This window comes from Polyodon spathula, chromosome 5 (genome assembly GCF_017654505.1).
Source record: "Polyodon spathula isolate WHYD16114869_AA chromosome 5, ASM1765450v1, whole genome shotgun sequence".
NCBI lineage: Eukaryota > Metazoa > Chordata > Actinopteri > Acipenseriformes > Polyodontidae > Polyodon > Polyodon spathula.
In genome coordinates, this window is record NC_054538.1 from 58,584,468 (window position 1) to 58,593,047 (window position 8,580).

Sequence of the window (8,580 nt, forward strand, 5' to 3'; positions counted from 1 at the left end):
TGGCCTTTCTAACTTCCTTTTTGACTTGCGTTTGCAGTTCTGTGTACTCTTTCTGCGTACTTTCTTTTTGGTCCTTTTTTAATGCTCTGTAAAGTGCCTTTTTTCGCTGAATATTTTTTTTAATTGATCTATTAAACCATTTGGGCAATTAGTTTTACATTTAGATTTGTCTACTTTAGGGATATAATTGTTTTGTGCCTCTAGTACTACATTTTTGAAGAACAACCATCCTTCTTCTGTGGGTGTTTTCTCTATTTTACTCCAATCTACTTCTGTTAGTCTCTGTTTCATACCTTCATAGTTTGCTTTGAATGAATGGAGTTTGTTCACAACCATCCCTGCTTTGCTGAACACACGCTCGCTCGGGACCGATGCTGCAGGGATACTTAATGTGCTCTTTGCCAAGGCTGTTAGGTTGGGAAAGTATTTCTGGTTATTTTTCCACCAAGTCAATAACTGGCCATTTTAATTCAAGGCGGCATTCAAACATATAATAAACTTTGTTCCACCTTGTTTGCACGTCCTGTATTAACTTGAGTGGTGCTTTTTCTGTGTTCAGCATTTCTGTTTGTTTCCTATTTAAAGCACTTGTTGCCATCTCACTCTTTTTAAAATATGCAACCAGTCTCCTTGCTGCTGCCACTAATGTATGGACTTGTTGTACATCCTCCAAGCTTTTCTGAATGCAGAGATTTATATTGTGCCCTGCACAGCTCACACTTGCCACGCTACTAAAAAGTAACACAGCACACTCACATGCAGAAAGCAAAGACATTGCTCTGCAAACTTTGGCAGCATTGTCATAAACACAAGCTATTACTTTTGTAGCCACTTCAAACTCTGTGTTTATCTGATTGATCGCTGCTGCTAAATTCACAGCTGTGTGTCTCTCGTGTAATTTTCGTGTCGCAATACTTTTGACTTGAGTTCCCAGTTTTGCTTACTGTAATGGCGGATGTTAAAAACATTTATTGTGCCATGCTTGTATACATCGGTAGTGATAGACATTGAATTACACGCCTTAAATCCTGTCAAAGCTTTTCCTTTGCACGTTCGTGGTCCAGAGTAATGAATATGTAGATTGTCTTTCACAAGGCATTTCAAAGCCTGGAGCAGGATTCACAGTCAGATTTCTAAATGCAGCTCCCCTACTTTACTAACAGGTTTGATATCCTGTGTGACAACATCCACTATCAGGCCTGTTATTTCTTTTGCTCTGACGCTTGTTGGATCAACTTTCTTTCCAAAATAACCTGTCACTGAAGGTGTTGCTTCCTTTAGTTTTTCTTTACTTCTGTTCCGGCTGTCGTGTTTTGTCTGGTGCTGTCTTACTAAAGATCCCGCAGGTTGGCAGTATTGCCACAGAAGCTCATTAAAACTCAGTCACTCACTCATCAAAACAGTTTTACGTTTTTATTTTGTTCTTTTGTAAAAATAAATAAATAAATAAATTCCAAACGTCTGATGACATTAAAATTAAATTAAATCAACAATTTAACTAACAAAATCTGATCCTGAAATGCAGCCTACCCCTAGTCTCTTCTCTAGGTTTTTTTTCTTTTTTTTTTTGTCACGCTTACTCTGAAAACATACATGCTGCGTAGTGTGGGCGGGGAGGTTTTGTTATTATTATTATTATTATTATTATTATTATTATTATTATTATTATTATTATTATTATTATTATTATTATTTAAATGAAACAAAGGAAAGGCAAGGAATAAGAGGGTAGATTTTAAAAACGGTCCTATTAAAGAACGGATGTTTTTTTTTTCAACCATCGATGGTTATTCTAGCGATTCGATGCATCGATGCATTGTCCCAGCCCTAGTTTTTCACGTTTATGTATATGTGGTCTTTTTGAAAAAAATAAGAAAAAAAGTTTAATTTTCAATGTAAATATGGTGTTTCTGCTCCGAAAATATAATGGATGATGTTCATAAATAAAAATATTAAGTTGTATCTGATTGTTTTTCATTTTCATATCGAAGCCGTTTTAAAATGGAGCCCCAAATTTTGCGGGTGCGCCGGTTGTATGTTGTCCAAAATCTCGGCGGTTCTAGTGTTAACTATAAGAAAGGAACAGATTGCCTAGCCAAGCCCCCTTTTGTACTGTCCATCACGTCCCCTTGGTTAACAAGTGTAACTGTTTCTCCTCCAATCTGCGGATTTCTTTTTTCTCTCAGGAATTTAAAACTTAAATCAGATTTCTGCTACTCTTGGCAACAATGTAGATAGCAACAAGAGGGTTAGCATCACATGAGACCAAGATCGACAGATTTGAGGCTAAGATGGCGGATATGGAAAACAGAAATCGATGCAATAACCCTTCACCCGATCAGTATGAGAGAGGGAGCTGAGGGAGTAGTCACAGTCGATTTTTTGACCAAATCACTTCCATTGTGGATTCTTACCTTGTCTGGGATGGACATTAAAATAATGCAGGCTCACCGAATTTATTCTGATCTCCAATCGTTTAAGATATTCAGACCGTCAGGCTATCTTTCAAGCAGCCAGGAAAGACACCCCTCTCTCTGCGTCTAAGGAACTCTTCCTGGATTATATAACTTTACAGCTCAGCGCTGCAGGGCCTTTTTTCGATTTTTCACTTTTGCCATTTCCTGTGGTCTGCAGGCATTTCTGATTTATCCGACGGCTCTTATGATCAACCAAAACTCAAAAGTTCATCTGTTCCAGTCCCCAGATGACGCCTAAGCCTTCCTGGATTCTCTCGACCTTCTAGTCCCATCCCAGGCCTTTGGTCTTTCTCCCTCTCCTGCTGGTGAGACGCAGGGCTTATGCTTGCCCTGTCTACCAGAATCACGGATAGATACTTTGCAGGATGAGGGGCACTGGGTATTCTTTTACTTCAGTTTACTTCAGATACTTCAGATAAGTTTACTTCGGATTCAGTTGCTGTATTTCAAACTGTTATTTTTTATTATCATCGGAAGTGCATACTATACTAAATAAAAAAGAAATGAAGACACGACACTAAAACGCCATAGTAGCTTTTTTTAAACAGCCCCAGTGCCAAAGACTTTCACCCACTGAGCAGAGTGGGGAAAAAAGGTCAAGATTTACAACAAACTCCTTCAGATTAAGCTGGTAAAATACATATGTTGTATTATGTTCCATTTTTTGTTGTTAGACTCTGTGCAGTCATCAATGAGGTTATATGCAACAATGCAAGTACTTGTCATGAGTGCGTTTTAACATTATTTTAGTGTAGCGTAGGTAGTTTTTGTTACTGCGTTTTGATACCGTTATCCATAAAAAAATAACTGCATTTATCCTGCATGATGGCAAATTTGGCAAATGTATGATTCCTAAAGATTTTTTAGCAGTTGATTCGGAATAATAAATAAGTAACTTAACTGCTTAAATTATGTACTTACAGATGTATTAAGGCTTACAATGATGTTTTGTTGTCTGTCTATTATATTCCACCCCCCCCCACCTCGAAATTACACAAATCGCACCCTGCACATACGCTCATTGTAAACTGGCCCAAATACTTCCTGTTTTTTGTTTTTTTTTCATTCATGATGCTATTTGGGACAGAGAATGTTCAATGTTGACACAACTCCCCCCCCCCCCCCCCCCCCCCCCCCCAGCCCCACAGAATTTTTCCAAAATGACATGGTCGTCTGGCTTGGTCTTCACAGATAAGGTGAGGTTTCTTAGGCTTAAAAAGACTTCAAACCTCCAGTCTCCCTGACAAAAACAAAGCTATCATGTTCAAAGCAAACCCACAGCTGTTTTGTTGTGTGCAACTAGGATCATGAAAGCATTTAATGTCACTGCAACCCATCTGGATACAGCAGAGAAAGTATCAAAGAAATGGAAGATTGCAATATTTTAAATTATTTAGAGCCAGTGAATTAAATTATGTAAGACAGGAATAATAAAAAGCATGCAAGAAAGGGTTTCTGTTTTTTTGTCTGATCTTTCTGAAATAAAAAAAATGTGTGCTTGCAACCTGTAATCATTGATCTTTAGAATGTCAAACATTCTGACACTCCTAGTTTTACTAATCAATACCAATATGATTCTTTCTGATGCCTTTGTATAAGAAAGAGATTAAAAGCCAGATTCAGAGGAAAACACGAGAGCTGTTTAAAATCAAGCTTCAATCTAGTCATAGCTCTTCAGCTCAGTGATGGAAAGACAAAATCAAGATGGTTTATTTGATGACCTTTGTATGTTTCCAGTGCTCTCTGGCTGTCTGTACTTTCGAAAGAACTAAACACACTGAATACTGGTACCTTATGATTACAGTGAGCACCAAATAAAAGCATTCAGTCTTGACTGAAGAATGGTTAGCTTCAAATCTGTTTTCTTAGTTTCTCTTAAATCTCCCTTGCCTTGCAATCATTCTGAGTGGTTCTTAGAGCAATTTCTTAAATACTGTACTTTTTGATAAGTCTGTGTGTGCTGACGAGGAGTTCAAATACTGCTCTTCAGTTAATATTCTTCTTCTTCTTCTTCTTCTTCTTCTTCTTATTATTATTATTATTATTATTATTTTTAGCATTAGCAGGCACCCTTTTCCAGTTCTAGTTGCTTGCCACAGACATGTGGAATGTAGGCTCTATCTGCCAAATTGTCTATATTAGTATGAGCAAGGGTAACGGGGGAGATAAATAAGGCCGGGCGGGGGGAGGGATCACAGAGACAGCAGGGGTAACTACGCCCAGGATAAGCCATCACCGCTACACCACGCACTGGTCGAATTAAGCAAGCTCTATAAAGGGCAACTAAAATGTAGAGTTATATATAGGAACCACAAGAAAAGGTAAACATGCAAAACTGTACTTCAGTGTTTTTATTTATAAGATAAAATATGCTTTTTGGATTTATAACCACAGATGTATATCTTTGCAGACATACACACATAAATTTGATGATTGATTGTTATTAAATGGATACCTTTCTGAGTACCACAGCACTTGTCAGATGGCTTTATAGAAAAATTTGTTTCATTTTTTGAAGAAAAGTCAATGAACTATTCAGGAATATTAAGATACAGTAATCTGTTGCATATCTGACTGCGGTGGGACCAGAGTATAAGCGCTGATATGTAAAAAGTCAGATAAATGAACCATTGTACAGCTGTAACAATTACTATATTCACACAATTATTATTTTGAGATTCAGCTTTTAATAGTGAGTTCCCTTGTTTAGGAAGACATAAAGATGGGTAGGTTTAGGATTGTGTCCATTTGTTACATTTGCTCAAACAATATTAAAAAAAAAAAAAAAAAAAAAAAAAAAAAAAAAACAGAAAAAGAAAACTGAAGTTACAACAGATATTAAATATGCAGTACTTAGAAAAAAAAAAAAGTCTTGAATGGGGGTTTCTTTGAAGGTTCGCTTTTTTGCTGCCATTGCTATCAAAAGTTGAGTCTGATCAGCTTTGGATCACAGTGCTCTTTCCATTTCTAAACTCTGCTATTTTACCTCTGGTAACTCCCTTTTGCAACTTTTTTTCAATTGTAAGCACAACTCGTGTTGACTTTCCTGTTTGCATTAGCGCTGTACATGTTGCTGACTTTGCTGAAGAGCTTGGTCATGGAGGATAAATGGGTAGGGCAGTTACGTGACAGCGGATACATGACGGAGTTATGTATTTAGACAACAAGGGGTAAAAGGGGGAAACAAATGCTTTACCTAACAGCACAAAACAGCACTGTTTTTTGTGTGTTTGGCATGCCAGGGAATGTATATTTCAAAATTGTTAAAAAGGTTTATGCATACACTCAATCTTGGCAGTTTCAAATGTCTGCAATCTTGGAAAGATGAAAACAATTAAATGAAAACAATACATCTGTCAAGACCACTTAAATGAAGCGCACCCATCAGTTCATGCAAGCTTAAAAGTATATTTCTGGTTTGCTTAAAATGATTTCAGTTGCCAGTTTTCTCAAAACAATAGGCTAGTCTCTGTGGAAATCTGGAAGTAATTTGTGATGCCAAAATCGGAGTTATTCAGCTCCAATGCTATTGTAGCTATTGACCACTAAATGCTTGAAAAACACAAGACCTTTGCAGTACTAAGGGTTATACAGGTGTATTTAACATGGTCTTGTTCGAAATAATCAGCACAAAAGTGCTGAGCCTATTAACTTTACTCATTCCTTTTTGTGTTTGTGTTTCCCAGGACAATTTTCTGAAAGCCGTGTCTTGAGTGAATGTCTGCTGGAATCTCTTTACTTATCAGGAATTAAGTGGAATTTAAGTAAATTCCTAAATGGTTTTCAACTGGGGATTCCACTGCTTCCCCATCCATGCTGTGGCCTTTGAACTTCAATTGCAGCAGATTCACAGAATGCTTACTCAAATACCAAAAATGTTTGCTTCAACTGTTTAACAGTTTAACTCCTATTAAGTGCAAGTTAATTACGTTTTCTTTCTGTGGCATCTGTGAAATATTCTTCCCTGAGCCATTTTAACTCCATGAAGTCCCAAATGGTACCACATAATCATTTTATGTTCAGCATACTTGTTAACATTTTTTTTTTCTAAAGCATGGGACTTAGTTAATGGCAGGAGCAGTTACATTGTTTTCCTCTGTAGTCTTTGCTGTTTTACACCTTTTAAAATGATTCCATAAGGGATAAACAACAGTAAGTGTTGACTGTAAACAAAATTCAGTTGTGGGTTATTTTCTTACCGATTCAACACGTTTGAGTTATTTATACCATTAAAACATTTTTAATTGATACTTTATCAATAATGAGATTCAATTGATTGTTAATTTGGTAATGGATTTGTTTTCTGCTGTTTTGTTTCAAACAGTTACAATGTTTGTCTCTCACACTGTGGAAATGTTGTCACAAGTTCTTCTTTTTGAGTGTGAAATCCCACTACAGACAAAATTGTCAGTTTAAGTGAAGATATTAGCGAGGACTATGTTTAAAATATATAACATGAAAGTGGCAGTAGCAAAATAAAAATGCAAAAAACAAAGGAATATAAACCAGCAACAGAAAATTATTGATTATTTTGCCAAACCTTAAACAGATGAAGACCTAAATATCATTGCCAGCGAGTGAGATGCACTCAGGCAAAATGCTTGCTGAACAATGGTTAAAATGAAAGAAATGCAAAAGCTTGAGTTTACATCCAACATCTGTGTAATTGATGGAGATTTACACTTCACAAGTTTTACCACCAAACCATGTTAGTTTCTGAGAAAACTGAATTCCAAAGAGAAATAATTTAATTAATTTTAACAATACAGGACTATGCATTTGCGATATGACACAATTCCTGACAACTTACGAAATCTGTAACACTTCAGAAAAGTTCCACATATTACTTTTCAAGACCAAATGGTTTGAAGTACAGCACTGGTTGGTGGGTCCTTCTAACATCTTGATTGTTGCCTGGTATTGCCTTTGATATTAGTCCCATTCTGTGATGTCATATCAGAGCTCCAACAGCTCCCAATTACAACAGCTGTGCATCACAAACAATGGCAGTTAAAAGTATTATACTGTGCTTTTGAATGATGTAAGTATACCCAGCAAAGTAGTTAATAAAGGCTTTATTCTGTCCCACTGAGGATGAAATCCACCAAGAAGGGGACAGTGTGAATGCATCCATAGATAGGTCACACTTCACATTTTCCATATATCTGAAGAACCTCCTATCCAATTGTCATGACCCTTGGTATTAACATTATTCAGCATGTTATTGAGAATACAAGGTTCTGGAGATACAGAGGGGTGTCAGTCTGTCCACAAATCAGTCAGATAAAAATGTTTGCAGATATATAGAGCGCCGGTTACCCAATTGTCATGGAATTTAGTATTAACATTATTTAGCATAAGTTATTGGGACTATCAGATTCTAGGGCTATATGGGGATGTCCGTCTGTTTGTCACACTTACTTGTACTTATCTGGATAATTACTTATCAAATTGTGATTAAACATTTAAATTGCTTATCCCATGCTACTCTGTACATACTTTTGATAGATGTCCATTTTTCATCATACAGTTACTGTAGGTCTAATATAGAATTCACAGCTGTGGCAGGGAACATACTTATTTGAACTGTTAATGCTTTAAAACCTTACTGGTTGTGCCTGTACTGAATTTGAAGATTAAAAAAAAAACAAACTTATGTCAGTCCTCATACATCCAGATCTTGTTTTTTGAGATATTAGCAACTGAAGTAGTGGTGGTAGATTTGCAAATTCATACAAGTTTCCTTCATTGGCATGTTAACAATTTCACACTTCCAATAAAATGAATTGCTTGAATATCTTACACTTTGGCAACAAGCGATTTGGAGGGAATTTATTTTTATAATTAATGTAGTAATCACAGTGTTTATTTACATGTTCTGCTGCAGATAGCACAACGCAGCTGGCACTACTTTCACTATCTGACCCTCCAGAGAATGGAGCTTACTACTCACTTAAAGGTAAAACATTCATTTCCTCAAAATAATTATTTAAAAACAGGAGAACGCAAATGTTTTCAAAGCTCAAGTTCCTAAAACCCAAGAAACATTCTCGTGAAATGAAATTTGTACCACACGTGGGGTGAGGACCAATGTTGACAGTCT